Source organism: Corvus hawaiiensis, chromosome Z, assembly GCF_020740725.1.
Source record: "Corvus hawaiiensis isolate bCorHaw1 chromosome Z, bCorHaw1.pri.cur, whole genome shotgun sequence".
Lineage (NCBI taxonomy): Eukaryota > Metazoa > Chordata > Aves > Passeriformes > Corvidae > Corvus > Corvus hawaiiensis.
The window spans coordinates 27,567,716-27,589,037 of NC_063255.1; the positions used below are offsets into that span (position 1 = coordinate 27,567,716).

At 38.8% G+C, this 21,322-nt stretch overlaps 1 protein-coding gene across 6 annotated transcripts in view; it reads right to left on the bottom strand.

The window, feature by feature from the left end:
- Positions 1-21,322, bottom strand: part of LINGO2 (leucine rich repeat and Ig domain containing 2) — a 513,818-nt gene that overhangs the window by 172,762 nt on the left and 319,734 nt on the right. For 3 of the 6 annotated variants that reach the window (XM_048292100.1, XM_048292102.1, XM_048292101.1), the window contains one exon: positions 11,424-11,466. The gene's annotated coding sequence lies outside the window, so the exon portion shown is untranslated. Of the gene's footprint in view, positions 1-245; positions 1,029-1,219; positions 1,373-11,423; positions 11,467-21,322 lie in introns of those variants that run through there. The other 3 variants (XR_007200991.1, XR_007200990.1, XR_007200989.1) reach the window with 3 other exon arrangements.

The window sequence follows — 21,322 nt, forward strand, 5'->3', positions numbered from 1 at the left end:
GTTGCAGCAGTAAGTGGTCAATAACATTTACTTTTCCCAACTGTTACAAAAATAATTCTGTCGCAAATACCTTTCAGGCAGAGTACAATGGTAGTGCAGCTATGAAATACATACAGATATCGCTGACCTGCATCTATCTGAGTGTACTCCAAACCTAGAACTCTAAAGAAATTAATTTGAAGACAGTTTTTCTGTACTTCTGTTTGGGCTGTCTTTTACCCATGAGGTCATGTCTGGAGGTTGTACAGTTCAGATCACAAAGTACGGTGCCACCTGAACACACTGCTGTAATATTTCCTGAGCCTAACTGTGTATTTGTATGGTACAACTCACATTAGCATAAGCTTGGAATTTGTTCACCAGTATCTACTGCTGCCCTAGACGCACTTCAGGACAGTTTTGAATAGCTGTGGAAAATAAAATATTACTCCTTATTCTTTACAAGTTAAAAATGATCTGTAAGTTGGTAGAGTCTCAGCTTAGCACATCATGTTGATTCATAAGCTTAGTTTTTACCAGAGTGCCATGTTCCTGCATAGCTTTTAAGACTTTGACTTTAAAAGATAAAAGCTACAGCAGCATACAGAAAAAAAGAAACAAAACTGTTCATGCTTTTCTCCCTCTCTTGTGAAACATCCATCAAAATCAGACAAGGCCGACAGACTTTTGGTAATGTTTTAATGTATCCCTACCACATTGCTTTATGATAGGTCAATTGGTTTCTACAGATTGTTCTAAAGAATGAGATGGATTGTTTAAACAGGAGTCTTAGAGATGAAAGAGAATTCTCAGTATCTAATAATAAAATAAACATTGCGGTAAAACAAAGAGGCAATCAGCCCTATAAGTCACGCACCTAACAACCTTAAAATATAACTTGTATAGATTCCACCAATCTCTGTTAACTTAATTATTTACATTTTTTTTCATTATTTTCGGAGTGGTTATATGCTGTTGGGTGTAGAGATTCTTCCTGCTATCACAATGCAAGGAAATAACTCAGCCTCCTTTTGTCAAAAATGTGCTTTCTGTAAAGAAAAACAATTTACTGCACAAAATAAAGAGCTGCTCAGAACCAACATTGTAATGGCCATTTTCATTTGTGATTGTGAAACAGAGAGATTTTTTTGGTGGAGGGAGTAGTGAGATAGAACTGGCAATTGAAAAAAGCCTGAAAACTGTCAATAAAGAACCCCCTATTTCAGTAGACTTACCTGTTTCATGCTTTTAAAAGTCCAACACTTCCTCTTTACCCCACAAATCTTTTAGCCGCTGGGTGAAGTCAAAATACAGCATTTGATCATAATAATCCCAATCTCTCATGGACAACAGCTTCTCTCATGACACCACACTCAGAATGCTTAAAATGGACCTGGAAAACACAGATATTCTTACATTCTTATTGAGATATACTCAGCCATGTCTTAGGATAAGGAAACATGAGCACTTAATCAATGACTATGTTATAAAGGAGTATAAAGCCATAAATATCACTTGGTAAACAAGACGGGGACTGAGAAGCTCATGTTCCAGACAATGTGTTTTAGCTGAGTATACGCAGTTCGATTGCAATTATTGACCCATTAAAACTGTCAGGAATAATAAATAGTATTTATCTGCTTTAAAAAATTGCAGATTTTCAGACATAGACTTGTAAGTCTTTTCTCATTTGAATTTCAAAATTAATAACTTCTTTTGAACCAAACAGAATCTTATCTGAGAAAGGTCATGGAAAGGTTTCAGTACAATTATAGCTAGTTGTTCCATGAGAGCTTGCTGAGTACCATTTTGCTCAGTATCTTTAAAAGGAAAATGTAACGTGCAACTGGATGATGCAATGCAAACTCATACCAATAAGCACGCTCCTATCTTTACTAAGTAAAACAAGCAAAGAATTCAGGTGGCATATTGACAGATGGTTATAATGTTTATCTAGAACTCTGCTTCTGTATGGTTGTAATATTTCTTGAAAAAAATTTTTACCATTTACAAGTACCTTTCAGTAATTCACAGAATCGCAGAATCACTTCAGCTAAAGGAACCCATGAGCAGTGCCCCCTAGAAAATCACTTTTGAAGTCAGTGGGTCACTTTTTAAGCACCACCTCCTAAGGGCACAGTAAAAGACAATTCCAAAATGTCAGAAATCAAGTAAGCAGGACAAAAGGCCAGCCTGGGATCTTCTTTTGGAGATAAGGCAAAAAAAGGAAGGTGTATGTGGGAGCAAGGTCAAGTGATGTGGGAGGAATACAGAGGTGCTGCTCGCCATTGTAGGGAGAAAATTCATTCAAAAATAGTTATAGAGCTGACTGATTTCATCACAAAGCCTCTCTTGATTTTTTGAATGGTCTTGGGTATCTAGAGAGGTCCTAGCTGACAGGAAGCTGAGGAATGTTGTTCTAATTTTTAAAAAGGCAGAGAAGAATGAGCTTGTAAAATACAGGCCTGTCAATCTCACTTCACTGCCTGGTAAGGCTATGAAGAAGATTATTCTGGGAGATATTGAAAAACACCTGAATGATGCCTGAATGACAACACAGTAGCCAGCATTGCTTCTTGAGTAGAAAGCCCTGCTTATCAAACCCTTTTTCTTTTTATGACAAGGTAACCCAACTAGTTGATCAAGGGAAGCCAGTTGATGTAATCTTTTTGGATTTCAGTAAAGCTTTTGATACTGTCTCTCACAGAAACCTTCTGGACAAAATGTCCAGTGTTCAGCTGGATAAACACATCATGTGAGCAACTTGCTCACAGGTCATGCACGAAGGATTGCAGTGAATGGGGTAACATCAGACTGAGGAACTGTCACCGATGGGCTCCCTCCTCAACCCTGTGCTCTTCAACATGTTCATTAATTGCCTGGACATGGGACTGGAAGGGATACTAAGTAAGTTTGCAGATGATACAAAATTGGGAGAGGCTGCTGACTCTCTCCAAGGCAGGGAAGCCCCACAGAGGGACCTGGACAAATGAGAAGGCTGGACGATCGCCAGCCATATGAAGTTCAACAACGGCAAGCGCCACATTCTGCATGTGGGACAGGGCAATCATGGATGTATGTACACACTGGGGAATAAGATGCTGGAAAGCAGTGCCACAGAAAGGGACCTGGGGGTCCTGGTCAGCGGCAAGTTGAACGTGAGGCAGCAGTGCCCTGGCGGCCAGGAGGGCCACCCATGTCCTGGGGTGCATCAGGCACAGCATCACCAGCTGGGCAAGGGAGGGGATTGTCCTGCTCTGCTCTGCACTGGGGTGGCCTCACCTCGAGTTCTGGGGGCAGTTTTGGGTGCCACAACACAGAAAAGACATTGAGCTGTTAGAGAGTGTCCAAGGGAGGGCACGAGGATAGTGAAGGACCTTGTGGGGAAGCCGTGTGAGGAGTGGCTGAGGTCACTTGGTCAGTTCAGCCTGGAGAAGAGGGGACTGAGGGAAGACCTCACTGCAGTTACAACTTCCTTGTGAGAGGAAGAAGAGGGGCAGGTACTGATCTCTTCTCTGTGGTGACAGTGACAGGACCTGAGGGAATGGCCTGAAGTTGTGTCAGGGAGGTTTAGGTTGGATGTCAGGAAAAGGTTTTTCACTCAGAGGGTGGTTGGGCACTGGAACAGGCTCCCCAGGGAAGTGGTCACACCACCATGTCTGACAGAGTTCAAGAAGTGTTTGGACAATGCTCTCAGGCACATGGTGTAATTCTTGGAGATGGTGCTGTGCAGGGCCAGGAGTTGGCCTTTGATGATCTTTGTGGGTCTCTTCTGTGATTCTTTGATTTATGTTGGAAAAAAAAAAATCATTGAGTCCAACCTTTGACTGATCTAGACCATACCACTAAGTTCCTTGTCCAGTCATTTCTCGAATATCTGCAGGGATAGTGGCTCCACTACTGCCCTGGGCAGTCAGTTCCAATGCCTACCAACCCTTTCCATGATGTCCAAAATGAACCTTACCTCGTTCAGTATGGACAGGCTATGTCCTCTTGTCCTGTTACTGGTTTCCTGGGATAAGAGGCCAAGCCCTATCTTTCCATGAATCTCCTTTCATGTACTTGAAGAGAATTGTAAGGTCTCCCCTGAGCTTTCATTTCTCTAGGGTAAACAACTCCTACTCCCTCAGTCACTCCTAACATGACTTACAGTTCAAGTGGATACTTCTGTTACATTCTAGATGTTTTTTTTCAGAATTTAAACTACAGTGCACCTACCTCTTTCACTAAAAGGAAGAATAATGTAGATGAGATGAGTTTACTTAATAAAGCTATTTTACCTTTTTTTCTCTGTCACTGAAATGCTTAGACCAATGCACAGATATCACAGAGAATACCAAAAGGCACCCAGATAATGGTCAGTTCATCCAGTAGATACACTAATCTGTGCTTTCCTTAAAAGACCCAATTTGTTGTTTCAGTTGAAATGTAAAGAGCACTACTCCTAAACATCTCAAAAATTCTGCATGTTCCCATTCCACAAATGTTGCATATGGTTTTAACAGAGAGCAGGAAAATACATGCACAGAGGTGTTAGATCCATACATATGTATGCAAGGTAAAAAGAAAATATTCTATCCCCATTAAGAAATATCTGAAAGAAAATGACAGTAAATTTAGTTTTACAAGGTATTTCAGAAGTTGACATATAGTATGGCTTCCCAACAAATCAAAGTTTTTAGCCTGCAACAACTGAACTGAGTGGATCAAAAGAGAAACTGTTCAGCCTTCATCAGTCATTAGCAGATGTTCTAAAAGTTGCACAACCAGAAAATATTTCTGAAAGACGGACAAGATTGCACTTAGCCCAGTTTGGAAGTGAGAGTTCAGTGCATCTGAAGCATGCTGAAACACCATGAAAAACAAAGTTTCCAAGCGTTAAAAATTTATCATTCATGACTTCAAATGGAAGAGCAACCATATCTATTGTTTTAGGAATCTGCTGGACTAAATGACCAGGAATTACAGCATTATCTTTCATCATACACAGGTGAGATGAATGCAGGAAAAGTTAAAGATTGATGGAACATACTTTGAAAATCAACTGAATATGTTGCATTGAGATGCTGATGGATTTTTTTTAATCTAATACAGTCACTAATCAGTCACTGATTGATGTGTGGGTCTCCATGCTTAAACACGGAACTGAATTTTACAGAAATTGAGGAAGGAACACACTAATATGTATCAGAATAAATCTATTATGGAAATCAAAATATATAGGAAAGGATGCTTTTACTTTATTTGGGATTTCCACTGTGACACCTCTGATGGAGCAGCAAGAGAGTTTTCTCCAGAAGCATAATATCATAGACACATAAAGGTGTATAAACAAAGAGTAAAGCTTTTAGGAGTATCTTCCAGAAATGCACTGGAAAATTTCATTAAATTGTTGTTATAAAATTCTCAGAATATGTCAGACTGTGTATGGTCAAAGTTAAATACTCCAAATATTTATCTAAAATTATGTGATACTTTTGCATCTTACAGTGAAAGAAATTAACTAAGATTTCAGTTTTGGAGGCATCAGGATTGTATGACCAACTTTGATCTTTAATGTAAGTGACAAAGACAGAAGACAATATAATCGAGGGGTAAATCTGCTGGATAAAGGTTGAGATCTCCAGAAATTAGTATTTGATAATAGCATAGACAGAGAGCACTCCTGAGTCAGAAAAAGGGAAACTGGGCTAAAATGGTCAAGTTGAGAACTGATGCCTGACCTTGACCACTTCTCTAAAGTGACAGACAGCATAGAGAACAGAAATTCTCAGTTCCCTTGAGGTTGAAAATAAAGCTTAAAACTAACAATCAAATTAGATGAAAGAACATAAAAGTAGACCTACAGGACGCTAAATTCAGCTGGAATCAGTGGATAAACAGATAATGAGGGACCTAAGATGTTTTTGGGGCGAAGTTATGTAACAAGAAGCAACAGTGCATCCCCTAAGAAAAGTTCAAGGCAGGGCCACTTACAGTTTTGGGTGCCTCAGTGAATACAACCACCAGAAACTCTTTTAGATGACCTGCTAAGACCACAGAAGGAATTTCGGTAAGGGGTTGAGGCATGTAAATCAGTGCTAGGAAAAGTGATGTTCATCTATTAGCTGGGAAGTATGTCATAATGAATGTGTATGATCCAAGTGGAATAAATAGCCTCTTGTAAAGTTTCATGACACACATTTGATAGAGGAAAATCCTCCAAATGTGTCCAGCACTGTAATAAAGAATTCCTCCTTTCTAATACTTCAACTTTTGTTAGAAAGCATATTCTCTGGCCGATTTTGGTGTCAGAAGAAAAAGAAAACTGCTTAAAATTAGAACAGTCAAGAGCAGAAAAAGTAGACAGGAATGGTACCTAACACAGTGAGGGTAGGTACCCTGTCTCTAAATACCAATAGATGGAGCAAAAGGCAAAATTCCCACTAATATGATAACTCAAATCCACACATTTGTGCTAACAAATGGAGATCACCTGTTAGTTCAGGATACCACAGAGGAAGATTCCTCCTTCAAGAATGCTCCAAAGCCACCTTTCACTGGAGTGGAGGGTGAAACACAGGAAGACAAAGACAAAGAATAGGGAGTAGACTGTGTACAAGCAAACACTAGGTGAGAGGCATCAACAAATTTTAAGGATGAAGAGTTGAATATGTGGCAACAGGTGGCTTTGCGCAACCCCCTATAAAAATATAGCACTGAAGACAGAGCACGAAAAAAAGTGGGAGAAAAGATATGTTTGATCGTGTTTTTTGCTGGTTTTGGCTATGATGGGGTTAGTTTTCTCCCTAGTAACTAGTATGGGGCTTTGTTTGCATTTGTTCTGGAAACAGTATTTCTAACACAGGGATAGTTTTGCTACTGCTGAGCAATGCTATGACAGACACAAGGCCTTTGTTGCTCCTCACCTATGCCACTGGTGAGGAGGTTGAGTAGTGCACAGGAAGTTGGCAGGTGACACAGCTGAGAAAGCTGACCCCAACTGACCCAAGGGATATTCCATACCACATGGCATCAGGCTCAGCATATAAAGCTGGAGGGAAAAAAGTAAGAGGAGATGTTTGGAGTGATGGTATTTGTCTGCTCAATTCTACGTTAGGCATGATGGAGCCCTGCTTTCCTGGAAATGGCTGAACAGCTGCCTGTGGATGGGAAGTAGTAAAGGATTTCCTTGTTTTGCTTTCCTTTACCTATTGAACTGTCTTTTTCTTAACCCACAAAAGTTTATTCACTTTTACCCTTCAGGAGGGAGTGAACAAGTGGCTGTCTGGGGCTTAGTTGCCAGCCAGGGTTAAACCATGATATCTGACAATTCTGTTTCATAAGTCAGACCCACCATAAAAATCAATGGAGCACAAGGATACCTACACAAAATCCAACAAGAATAAATGAGGAGGTGAGGTCTGTAGAGAAGTCCCAAGAAAGAAATATTGAGCAACAAAGAGAAACAATGTGATGAGAATTCAAATGGATTTATATTAATTAATTAAGAATCAACACAAAGTGGAGAAGAGGGGAAACAAAAGAGCAAACCATCTGTGATTGCACTTGTGCATATACTTTCTGGTAATTCTAGAAAAACCAACTCACCTAGCATAGGATTCAAATTTTGTGCTCATCCCAGGTGCTGAAAATAGGTTATACCTTGATTACTCACGAAGTTATAATTTTTCAGAAAATGAAAGGCTCAACGCTGATAATAGCCACTGCCTGTCAGTAATTTTTGACTCAGAATCCATGTTAGAGCTTTAGATCTGGAGAGCTCATAAATGAAATTTAGATCACTTTCAACAGTAAAAGCAAATAATTTATTATTTAGGAATTACTTTTCTTGTCTTCTTCTGAAGAGTTCTTTTACCAGACCCACTTGTATTCAATGTCACTTTTTTCCTTACATTTTTTTGGGAAAAGGTGATTGATTTTCAAGGATGACCTCCTCCAGACTTAGGGGTGGTCCACCACTGCATACAGAACTTAAGAAGAGTCCACCTTCAGTAATCTGAGGATGATAAAAAGCAGGAAGGAGTGATTGATACATCAGATGGATCTACTGCCATTTAGAGGGCATCAACAGGCTGGAATAATGCGTCAACAGGAACTTCATGAAACTCAGTAAAGGGACATACAAACCCCTGTATCTGGGGAGGAATGACACGGCCAGCACAAGTGCGTGGTGCAGGTTGACTGGCTGGAAACCAGATCTGCAGAGAAGAACCTGGAGTTCCTGGGAGACAAGCTGACCATATTCCAGCATGTTGCAGCAAAGAGGGTCTGCATTAGGAGACAGTGCAGGTCGAGGCATCTGGTCCTTCCCCTCTGCTCAGACCCTGCGGGACATACTGAGAGGGCTGTGCACAGCTCTGCCCTCTCCAAAACAAGTGACATGAACACACTAAAGCAGCTTCAGCACAGGGCCACAAAGATAATGGGCTGGAGCTTGTCTTATGTGTGGAGTGACTGACAGTGGCTGGGACTCTCCACCATGAAGAAAAAAGCCTTGGGAGAATTTTATCAATGTGTATAAATACATATCAGGAGCAATTGAACAAGATGAAGTTAAACTCTTTGCAGTAGTGCCAAGTGGCAAGACAAGAGACAACCGCAAACTGAAATAAATGAAATCCTGTCTGAACCTAAGAAAATAATTTTTAGTGTGATGTTGTTTGAACACTGGAGTAGGTTCACCAGGAGATTTGGAGTTTTCATCCTTGGAGATACTCAAAATCTGACTGTACACAGTCCTAAGTTACCTCCTCTAGCTGATTCTTCTTTGAGCAAGGGCACTGAACTTGACTATCTCCAGAGATGCTTGCCACACTCATCCATTCTGTGATTCCATGAAGTCCTATAGAATGGTTCAAAGAATGCAAAAATCTTCAGCTTCTGTTTACTTCACAATACTTTGAGATGTATCAGTGTAAACTCTGTTATAATAGCATATTGTTTTACAACAATAAAAAGAAAGTTTATTTTGTCTTTACTCTGCTAAGACACTGGGTTTAGTGCAAGAATACTAGCTGTGACTTTTGAAGTAATACACATTCATCAAAACTGGCACTTAAATAAAGAATCTGCACAAGAAGGACATGTCACTATATCTAACCCCCCAGAACCCTATTTAAGGAGACAGCTTTAATATTTAACATCAATTTCATTCTCTACTTGTTCATTTTTACCATTACTGCAGTACAATTTTTGAAAGTGAACTGAGGTAACACTGGAGAGAAAGTAAGGCTAAAGTCTGGAATACTTTTAAAAGCATAATGCCACAGAACAAACACCTAAGTGTGCTCCTTCTGTGCTAGCAGAATCACACAAGCAAGGCATGAAAAATAAGCCTACACATTCTGTTGCTTTTCCACGACTGAAAACAAAATAAACAAAGTGGCTACATTTTGCACTTTCTTCGTTCAGGGATGTTTTATTGAAGCAGAATCCAATTTCCATATATGAGAGGCTTTATGATATCACTAGTGACAATACTCTGCCATTTCTTTACACCTTGGGAGCTTACAGTCTGTGATGGCCTGAAATTCCACTCAGGTTTGAGAATTACACTGCTAATTGCAGTATTAGCATTTTGCTTAGCAGTTTCATGACTATGCCTAGGTCTCAAAGAAGAAAGAAATGAAAGATGTGGAGACCTTCTCTTTGGCTCATTCTGTGTAAACTCTGGGGATATATTCATCTCTCACTCTATTTTTTATCATTTTTTTTAGTAGTCCTAATGGAAAAAGAGGGCACCATAACAGGAGTTTCATACTGTATCATACCGTATAAATGGTATGGACCATTAACTGACCCAAGGGTTTAACATTTAAATCAAGAGTTCAGACAAAGGGTGGGGAAAAAGAGCTGGCTGAGAGAAAAGAACACAGATCCAATATAATATAATTTCTGCTGACTTGTTTTAAATGTTGGTTCTGAATTTTCAGACCTTTCAGTGGGTTTGTGACAGAGTGATTGCAGAGGTAGCAGAGTGGCAAAACAAAGAAGAAAGTTGAAAGGTGCTTGGGACAAAGAGTGGGAACTTTCAGAAGAGAAAGTATTGTGATGGTGCCATCACTATCTCTTTTTATAGGTTTGGGGGTCTTTTTGGAGCTACAGTGTAGGGTGAAACAAAAGTTAATGTTGTAAATAAGACCTCAACCATAATTCAGCAACAGACTGGATCTCAGCAAATGGACCAGTTTGTTTTCAAGGATTCAAAGGATATTAAAAATCTTCACTATTCTCTAACTCTACTGCAATCTGCCTAAAGAAGAAGAAAAATGTGAGAAGGAAGGAAGGAAGGAAGGAAGGCAGGAATGTGGGAAGGCAGGAAGGGTGGAAGGGCACCAAACCACTGTTGCATGCAACTAAACATCACATAGACTCATTTTCAATTCTTAGCTAATTTTTGAGAGTGTAATTTCTTTTTTCCCTTTCCCTTTCCTTTCCCTTTCCTTTTCCTTTTCCCTTTTCCTTTCCTTTTCCTTTTCCCTTTCTCTTTCTCTTTCCCTTTCCCTTTCCCTTTCCTTTCCCTTTCCTTTTCCTTTTCCCTTTTCCTTTCCTTTTCCTTTTCCCTTTCTCTTTCCCTTTCCCTTTCCCTTTCCTTTTCCCTTCCCTTTTCCCTTCCCTTTTCCCTTCCCTTTTCCCTTCTCTCTTCCCTTCCCTTCTCTCTTCCCTTCCCTCTCCCTTCCCTTCCCTTCCCCTTCCCTTCCCTTCCCTTCCCTTCCCTTCCCTTCCCTTCCCTTCCCTTCCCTTCCCTTCCCTTCCCTTCCCTTCCCTTCCCTTCCCTTCCCTTCCCTTCCCTTCCCTTCCCTTCCCTTCCCTTCCCTTCCCTTCCCTTCCCTTCCCTTCCCTTCCCTTCCCTTCCCTTCCCTTCCCTTCCCTTCCCTTCCCTTCCCTTCCCTTCCCTTCCCTTCCCTTCCCTTCCCTTCCCTTCCCTTCCCTTCCCTTCCCTTCCCTTCCTTTCCCCTCTTTAATTTTTATTTTCCTATCCTCAGTGTTGCATCTAGCACCTTATTTTATAAAAAATGAGGTTCTCAAACAATGAGTTACAGGAACATGACCTTTGATACACAATCAATCAAAATGAAGGCTCAGTAAAGAAAAATTTAATATAATCATGCAGACATTGCATTTTTCTTCCTTTTTCAGATTTCATTATTTAAGAATGCAAGTCACGAAACAGAACATAACTTATCAGTTCATAAATTTGTTAAAGCTATTTCATTTATTTAAGAATGACAACATATATGACCTGTGATCCACTTGCCAACCAAAAGGACAAAATACACATACATCCCACCTTTTCCATATAGAAAAAAGAAAATTCTTAACATTTGCAAACATAAGATTAAACAATTTAATTTTTAACTGTCTTGCAACATAAACACAAATAGTAATAGAAGACATACTCAGATCAAGTAGTTTTACTAAGGGAATTGCAAATAACATACCTTAAGACTTAGTGGGTTCAAGTCCTGGAGACAATCACTGCACCTTTGAAAACAAAATTTATCTGTTAAAATTATTGCAGCTAATTTAGTTTAGGATAAAAATTCCTGTCCCCTGAAATCTTTTATTTAGCACACTTTTCAAGCTTCCTCGGTACCTAGTAGCATGCTCCTGTCTGATTTCCAGCTACCTTCAAGGGATGAGTGCAATTTGTTCAGTCCTTCAGTTCCCTTTTTGAGTTTTCCAAAAAGAAGGTTCACTGTACTATACAGTCCTCCCCAGCCCAGTTTTCCTTCCTGGATTTCTGTTCATTTTGTGTTATGAAGCCTACCAAGAAACCTTTCTAAAGCAACTATTTTATGAAGTGGGTATGAACTGTGTTTTGTAGTCCCTCTGCAGCACTGTTAACTGCAGCAGCAGTTAACCAACAAACTGTTCAAGAATAAATACTAATCTCATAGATGACAGAAAGAAAATACCTGGCACCAACCTCTTACTCAGCTTTTTTAGAATGAAGGAGAATGTAATGACTTTTAGTTTACCAATACTAGTGTCAGCACACTGGACAAAGCAGATAGGCAGAGCACTGGGAACAGTTTATTTTACCAAGGAACACCTTGATAAGCCTTTTCTCATCCTAACTTTTGTTTTGCACATGTTATGTGAATGACATCATACTCTCTCATACTCTGTTGTGGAAGAATCATTGGAACATATCCTTTGCTCCTCTATTTGTGCAGTGATTTCAGAAAAGTAATAAAAATTTATAGTATTTAAGTATCTTACCCCTTGAGTTCAAGATATCAAAGCCCCATTGACAAACAGACAATGAAAGGATATTATTTTCTGAGAGAAGAATACTCCTATGGTAGCATGTCCTTACCATCCCTTGTTCTACCCTAGATATATATTTATAAATGTATACTTATACTATTATAAATCTATACAGACATGTATATGTATGTATATAGCATTGACATATATTCTTTTAAATACTGCCTGAAAATATTTTATTCCTCATCCCTTTGAAAATGTCTTAATTCATAAAACATTGGACTTGCCACATCCAATTTTCTGTAAGTGTGAATTTACCTGCCACCTTTGAAATACGATAAAGCTATGGCCCAAGTACTCTACTGTTACTCTACTGCAGAGTTTGCCTTATTATAATATAGGTAGTAGAACCATTCTATTCACCTTAATTTCACAGGTTTATATGTTTTATAGCAAAATACAGTTTATGGGGATGATCCAAGATATTTCCTTTATGTTCGTGTCATTAAATGATCTCTGTAAAAGCCATCACAGTGGTGTAAGAATCAGAGTAACCCTGTTGCTAAAGCTGCTGTTTTATTGGTTAGAACAAGGAAAAGTGTATTTCCCCACCTTTAACAACTTGGCTTTTGTCTTATTGGAGATAAGTTCTGATTTTTTGGTGTACCAAAATTTTTCTCATTAAGCGTATCTTTGTGTGTACAGATCAACATGCCACCATTTATTTCATTTTAAAGACACTGAAACGTCTGACAAACATTTTCAATTTCATTAATCTGCATATAAAAAAGTAAATTTAGATAAGTATTGTTGCAGAAAAATAAAATTTAAAAAACCCAAACCTAAACTGAAAAACCCCACCCAAAGCTAAAATTTGGTTATTTGAATTAATCATCTTCAAAATAAACCTGAAACAAATGCATTAATTTCAAGGAAGCAGATCTTCCTTCTAAGTGGAATGCTTCAGGTAAACACACTGATGGCTTTTGCAACAGTATGAAAAAATGCCCTCCAGCTATGAAAAATAGAAAGCATTTGAAGAATATAATTTTTTAGCTTAATTCCTACTTAATAGAATACATAAGTCTCTACCACCTCATAAACACAGAACTTACTGTGTTACCAAGCTTTCTTTCTGCTGTACATATTACAGGCTTTCTGATTTTAAGTCCATATTCCCAAACAGATCTTTTGCTAATGTTCTCTTCAAAAATTCTACAACTCTTATTTCATGATACTATGCACAAAATGCTTTTCAATCATTCAGACTGACATGGTGGTTTAGACTTCAGCTGATGTAACAGCTAATGTTAAAAAAATCACCAACTTGATTTGTACTTAGCTGAAGTCAATAGAGATAAAGGTTACCAGTGACCTCACAAGTCCTGATCCTCCAATTACTGTATTTTTGACAATAATGTATTTCCTGGATTGTTGACACAGCCACATTGGAGTCAAGACTATCAGCTCCATTGATCACTGATGCAAAAGTAGATGACTTCCTTCGGTGATGACTACACTACATTTCACTAAGGAACATCATTTGTTAAAATTTACATATATTCTGAAACATTTATTTGATTAAAAAAACCCCCACAACTTTCATATGCTTAGAACAAGAGACCAACATACTTCACGCACCTAGTCAATTTATTTTATCTCAAGAACAAATTAATTAAGTTTCTGGCACAGTTTGTTCAAATGCAAAAATAGAAATCCTGATTTGTAAAACAAATAGATACATATATCAACACATCAGGTGCTGGGATTAGTTTACTCCAAGAAGCAATAGACTATGAATTGGATTTTCTTTTTTCTGTTAATTATGACCAAATACCTCTTTGAAACAAAATGATGCCAGTGATGTAGTTGAGACAGCTTAGTGTCAATGACAGAACAAGATGCACCATGACGAATCATAAAATATTCAAAGTATGACTATTCAGTTGCTGAAAAATTTCCAGCCTATGTTAGGCAGAAATTTCTGTCAAGGATTGTCAGGTTATCGTTCTAGCATCCTCATGCTTTAAAGGAGCCCTCATTCTCTGCTGAAAGAGCAGCCTTTTGCCACAAAGTTGCCATTTTGCTGATTCTCTGAAAATCTGGCAAAAGTGGTCCAGTTACAAGGGTTGTGTGCATACACAGTAGAGTGAAGGGGAAAATCAAACTGTAGCTGCTCAGAATTGGTAATTTGTGACCAAGGAATGACCTGGCATGGAGGACAAGAAGGTCCAACTGCGAAAGAGCTTGAACTGGTTGGACATAGGAATGACAGGACGGAACTCCCTGTAGGGGAGTGGAGTTTCCCTTGGGAATGAGGCATGTTGCAGAGCTGTCTTGCAACAATCCATCACTCATGGACATGAGTGCTCAAATGCCAGAGGCCACCTTTGGGCAGCAGAACTGGGATGGGGAATGGATCCCATGCTGGGCTGATGTTTGTGCGACTGGTACCACTGCGTGTGTATGTAACGAATTGACTCCTGCTGCACCTCTGCAGACTCCACGGAGAACAGCCTATGGTGATAAGACTGTCCAATGCATTGTACATTAAGTCTTTTATATTTAAGCACAAACCTGTGTTTAACTCAGCTCAAGGCATGCAGTAAATTTTCCACAAGAGTCTTGTGAGTTAATGGTTAAAAACATACAGATTCCACCTGCACAATTGACCAGATTGTAAACATGATATTTCCACAAAAAGGATGGGTTTATCTCACCCACATTTATAACATAAAACTAGTTTTAATTTGATTATGAAGCTCTTGGAAGTTTCAAACACACTACAGGTCTCTATTAGGGTGTTCTGTGAATATTTATAAAACATTTTGGATTGAGTTGTCCCATATAAAATGAAAATACATACAGGTAAGTACACTGTATGCATATTATTGTATGTACCAGAAGGACAATTTCTCTTAACATAACCAATAGACCTTGCTTTCTACACTGTAAACAATGGAGAATCACCCAGCCTGAAACAGTCAGGGAATGATCTATAAAAATAAATTCCTTAACTGAAAACGATTAGGAATGTAATACTGAGGGCACAGTTCTCACAATAACTAAGAGGTAATTACTTAGCTTGTTCTGTATCTGATAGACAAAGACTTTGAAAGGAAATTAAATCACTGATTTCTTGTCCTAGAGTTGGATGCCAAATGAGATCATATAATTACAGATGAATGAATTTTTCTATATAAGATCATGTCTAGCATGCTCTCTTGGTTTGAGATAAATTTGGAGGAAAACATCTGAAATGAACATCCCCCTGTTAGAAGGCAGATTTCAGCACCCCCTCCCCCACCAGGTTTGGAAAGAAATTCCTCAGAGGAAAGTGAAAAAAACTATTTATTTAACAAGCAGTGTGCATGCAGGCACAGAAAAAAGAATGCATAATGTTAAATAATAAAACCTATCGCTGTGGAGAAGACCTTGGAAGATTCAGAGCTCTTTGTAGGTGTGGCTCTGCACTCTCTGGAGGTGGGGTTCAGCGTGGGCCCCTCTGGGCTGCAGTGTGGGCTCTCCTGGTGATGTTCTGGTGTTGCTGAACAGTCCAGAAGAGAAGAAGAAGAAGCCAAAGTCACAGGGAAAAAAAAAACTTTCTTGCCTCAGCTAGCAGGCTAGCTAAAAAGCAAAGAAGTTTAACTCTCTCTTTCCTGAGAAACAGAGCTGAAAGCTGGGAACAAACAGCAGGAAGGTGCTTTCCTTGGCTCTGTAGCAGCAGGAATGCAGGGGAGCGTGTGTCCTTGAGCACAAACAACTCTGAAAAATTTGCCTGGCTTCTCTCCCCCCTCTCCTGAGAAACAGCCTAAAGACACAGGAAAGCGCAGGATTCATGTCTGGCATAGGGCAGATGATAAGGAATACAGTATCATACAGTGACCTCAGAACACATGCAGATTGCAAAAGCAAGGAAAAACAGAATCTTGTATGTTTACTTCATGGAATAACAGTGGAGATTCACTTTGAGCACGCAAAGGCTGACACAGTCTTGCAGCTATAGGAAGATGAAAATTATTCAGCCTCAATGACCTCATCTACATCCACAGGAAAATTTCGCATGAAGTTAAGCATGCATCACCAGGACCCTTTTTCAGGAATTTACATCACAACCACAGAAGGAATGCACTGATGGCAGAATGTGCTTCAGGAAGGTACATAACAAGTAGATTCCCATGCTGGTCACATCACATCCCTTTTCATACTGTCCTGCCTTAAATAGCATTAATTCCTTAAATGTCTTCACCCATACAGAAGCCTCCATCACTTCTACATTCTTAGTGGCATAATCACATTTTTCACTGACAGCTGCTTCTTGTATTTTAAAAGACCTTTAGAGTGACAGCCTGGTTGTTATATGAACATGCACATTTCTTGACATGAGGTTGAGAACAATGCAACTAACCTGTCGCTACTAAATGGAACAAAATGTTCAGCTACCTCCACTACACCTAAAAATTTCCATCTTTCACCAAGAAAATTGAGTCTTCTTAGTCCTTGATGTGCTATATATGGATTTTTCCTAAGCTAATAATAGCATTAATACTGAAAAGCCAAGACTTACCTTAGCGCTGGCAACTTTGCATTTAAGTCAAACTTATGGAAAATGAGAGCAATGAACCTCATGGAACTCAAAAAGCATCCGTAATAGTAGCAGAAAATGAAGCAAAGTCAAATGCATGAGAAAAACGGTAAAACTTTTGAAATTCACAATTTTGTTAGAACGTGGTATACCACTACGAACAATTATAGTTCTATGGAAATTTTTTGAGAGGACAGTGACTGAAATTTTGCTTAATTTCTCCTAAATTTTGTCTGGGTCGTAGCCACAAAACAACACCTGGGGACCAAATGAGGGGCAGGCCAATTTCTCTTGTGCTGTCTATATTGTGCACAGTGTTACTATGACTGTTTAATAAAATCAGCTACCTCCCCTGCTCACCAGTGCATGCATAGCAGTGCATTTCAGCAGCTAGATATCAATACATTCAGGGAGGATAAAAGCCTTTTGTGCATACAGGTGTCCCTTACAGACAATAAGCTTTAGCTCTTCATAAAGTGACAGCAGGATCTTGCAGCAAAGTGTGAGAGGTAAGGGCTGTATTTGTGTGAAGGAGCTGCACTAGGTAGAAGATGCTCACAGTGCCACACACAAGATCTCATTGCTACAGTCAGATTGCACAATGCTCTGTAGTGGAAACTGTTTCTTATGGCATCTGGTCTTTTCTTAAATTTTCTCTTTTAAATAAAATAAAATCCAATTTCTTTTCCTCATGCAGTATTATGGACAATACAAGGCCATCATAAATGGCATCCATTATAAAGATTTTACATAATACTCTTCAGCTAACCTATTTTTGAGAATGTTTTTACCAGAATAATTTAACTGTAACTGAAAATACCTCATTGAACGAGGAATTTGGAGGAGGGCAACAAATAAATTTCCATGAACTGTAGTATCCTACACATCTTAAACCAGTGCAAGTAAAGATAAGAAACTAGAAAATAAGTGTGCCAAAAATGCAGTTAAAAAAGGTTTATTTGAGGTGGCAAGTTGTAACAGTTCCCTACTGACCTTTAATTTACATATTCTGCTAACACCTCAAACCAGGTCAGTTTAAACTATTCAAAAGGAATCCACTGTACATTTCTTGCCCCTTTAATCATCCCAGAATTCAAGTAATCCATTTGGATTACTTGCTGGCCACTGTGATAGGAAGTAAAATATGCTATTTATGTTGCAAACTAAAAGACTGCCATAGCCATAGCAATGGTCTCAAACGGAGATATTCCTGTTACTTACCAATTTACATCATTTAAGAGATCAGTAAAGCCTTGAAACACAGCTGTTTCTAGGATATCTTTGTAATTCTGTTTCTACAAGTTCTGTCAGAAACACATCCTGCTCAGTTGAACCAGAGCTTGACAGGCAGCAACACATACTTTGAGACTGCAAGATATACTAAAATTTAGAACTACCAAATACTTGCTTTCTTGTTGGTATGAATCTTCTCACACTATGTGAAAAACCACCACAAGCAACTTGATGGATTAAGGTGCAGCTGGCTTGAGAGTAAAACAGGTTAAAGACAATGCCCTCCAGCAGCTGGTTATGAGAACAACTGTTTCAGCAGCATGTATCAGCAGGGCTAATATTTCAACTGTCCCTCCCAAAGTACACATACAGCAATTATGCTAACAATAACTCTGCCACTCAGGTTTTCTGGTAACCTTAGTCTCTAAAGACAGTTTAGAAAGAGCTGTGTTTCAAATTCTTTTCAGCACACAAAGAGTTCAACTAATGGATAAAAGGATTATCAACATCCTACCTGTGTGTTCCTTTAGAATGATTTTGAGCAAATATTATTAGGAATGCCATTAGCAACAACTACCAGGGAATAATGATCCCATTCAACAGTCATTTCTGAGTTTCCAAAGTTTGCTTTTTATTTTAATTTAGAATGAAAACTAAAGCTGCATAAATGTTTTCTTTTTTCAACACAGACCTCAGAGCTGAGGTCTATATTGAGTGCAAGCTGAAATTTTGCTTAGCTGTAATTGCTTATAAGTGTCAATCAACAGACTGATGGCTGGCCGACAGCCTCGGTGTAAGTAGTTTAAAGCAGTCTGACTATAAATAGTTTTGCTAACTCAGATCAATCTCTCCACCTTTTATCTCTCCAAATAAACAGAAGAGTTTGGGTTACTCACACCTCAGCAATTTTAATTCTGTTCCTTTTTGGACCAACTCAGTACAGTTGGAATCATCCTAATATAGCTGCTGAAGGAACATGAATAACAGCCCTAATAGAATTTTGCTTCAGAAGATATAAATAAGAATACCTCTACTGCAGGCTGTTTAGACTAGCTGAAAATGCAGCAAATGCGGAACTATACTAGAGTGCAGAAGAGTGCAGAAGAAAAAGAAATAAATATTTCCTGACATCTTGTCAATGTCATACACAATTATAAATGCACACCTATTTCCTTTTTTAAAAATATTTCAAATATATGGAGTAGGAAGGGACCATCAAGGATTGAGTCCAGCTCCTGGCCCTGAACAGGACAGACCCAAGAGTCACTCCTTGTGCCTGAGAGCATTGTACAAATGCTTCTTGAACTCTGTCAGGCTTCGTGCTGTGACCACTTCCCTGGGGAGCCTGTTCCAGCACCCAGCCACCCTCTGGCTGAAGAAGCTTTCCGTGATATCCAACCTAAACCTTCCATGACACAACTTCAGACCATTCCCTTGGGTCCTGTCACTGTCACCACTGAGAAGAGATCAGTGCCTGCCTCTCCTCTTCCCCTCACAAGGAAGTTGTAACTGCAGTGAGGTCTCCCCTCAGTCTCCTCTTCTCCAGGCTGAACTGACCAAGTGACCTCTGCTGCTCCTCATATGGCTTCCCCTCAAGGCCCTTCACTATCTTCATTGCCCTCCTTTGGACATGCTCTAATGGCTTTATATCTTTTTTATATTGCAGGGACCAAAGCTCCACACAATATTCAATAAACATAAGATTTTCTTCCTGGGAGGAAAAACACAATATGAAATTACGATGGTAGAAGAGGCTGAAACAGGCAAACTGAGCTGAAATCAGGCACCAAATTAACAAGTAGTTTATTTTTACTTACTGTCCTTATTTAATGCCTACTGTTACAATATCCTTTCAGGAAACAAACTATTTTATAGTCAAGGTGTTTTATCGAGCACAGATTAAAGAATGGAGAATTGCTGCATATGAATCTTAGCTCTGTTTCTTCTCACATAGCTTCAACTAAAACATAATTTTTCCTCCTCCAACACTGTACTAACAACACAGGTTGCCCTACCAAGCCTTGAGAGTCTCTTCTGTGATAGAGCATTAGGTGCTAGTGCCCACGGGGAGAGGAAATCCCACTTAATTCCCAGATGTTCCTCTCTTGAGGGTGACTTGGGGCAGAGCCATTTAAAAATTATTGAGGTAGGCAGAGAAGATGTAAATAGACATACTTTGTCTAGTTTAGAAAAAGGACCAGGTCATATAAACCCCTAACTCATTGATTCTTAGAAGAGATCATCATAAGATGCAGCCATGTCCTTAATTTGAGTCCACAGCAATTTTAATCTAGATATATGTACCCTCACTACCCAATGCCAAATGAAGTAAAATACATGCATCTCTCAGAATGAGAATCATAATGCTTCAAATTCATATGATATTATCCAAATGAAACGTGCTATTTGAAAGCAATTTGCTGTTTTGAATAATAAGCTATCCCTTCTTTCAGAAGAACTTACTTATAAACTCAACATCCCCTGTGTTTCTAGAAAAAGTCCCTAGAATGAAAAACGAAACAGAACAACAACAAAAAAACCAACCAACCAACCAACCAAATAAAACTCTCTAAAAAAAGCCAAATCCACCCAATGCCTGTAACACATAGACAATATGCTTCACTAATCAAACTGAAGTTGTCTGGCTTCTGACAGCATGGAGCTTGAGAAGAATGACAGTTTAGAACAACCAGGACAACTACAAAACTTACCCACACAGATACATACCACCTTTATAAGATTTGAAATTAAAAATTAAAGATTTAAAATTAAAAGCTGAACATACAAAAACACTCAATCCTCCTGAATAGACTTTTATTTGGATTTGCAAAATTAATTGCTTTTTTATAAAAAATGAATTCTCAACAAATCAACACAAGAGTGAGATTGACTGCAAATGGCATCAAAACTACAGCTGTATCTGGAAGCAGCCCAGCTAAGTATGTTTTCCTTTAACTAAGAGAGCAAATAATGGACAAAACCCCACGAACATGAAGAAGGAAGACAAGGAAAAATGGTGAATAAAGGAAAATCAGTCTCAAAAGAGAAACAACCACATTGTAAAAAACTCAAGATTTCAATTTTAAACAAATGAGCTCTCAGAGAAGAATGACAATGGTAATGTGTTAAAAGCAATAATTAATCAAAGTTCATTGCTATCTGCACCTGAAGAACCATTGTGAATAACTTCAAAGCATTCACAAAAGGAGTTGAAGAAGACCATATCACTGAATTTCTATTATTAACTGGCATTATTTGAAAACAATAATAACTAATTAACAGGTAGCTTCCTAATTAAAATTGGTGAAC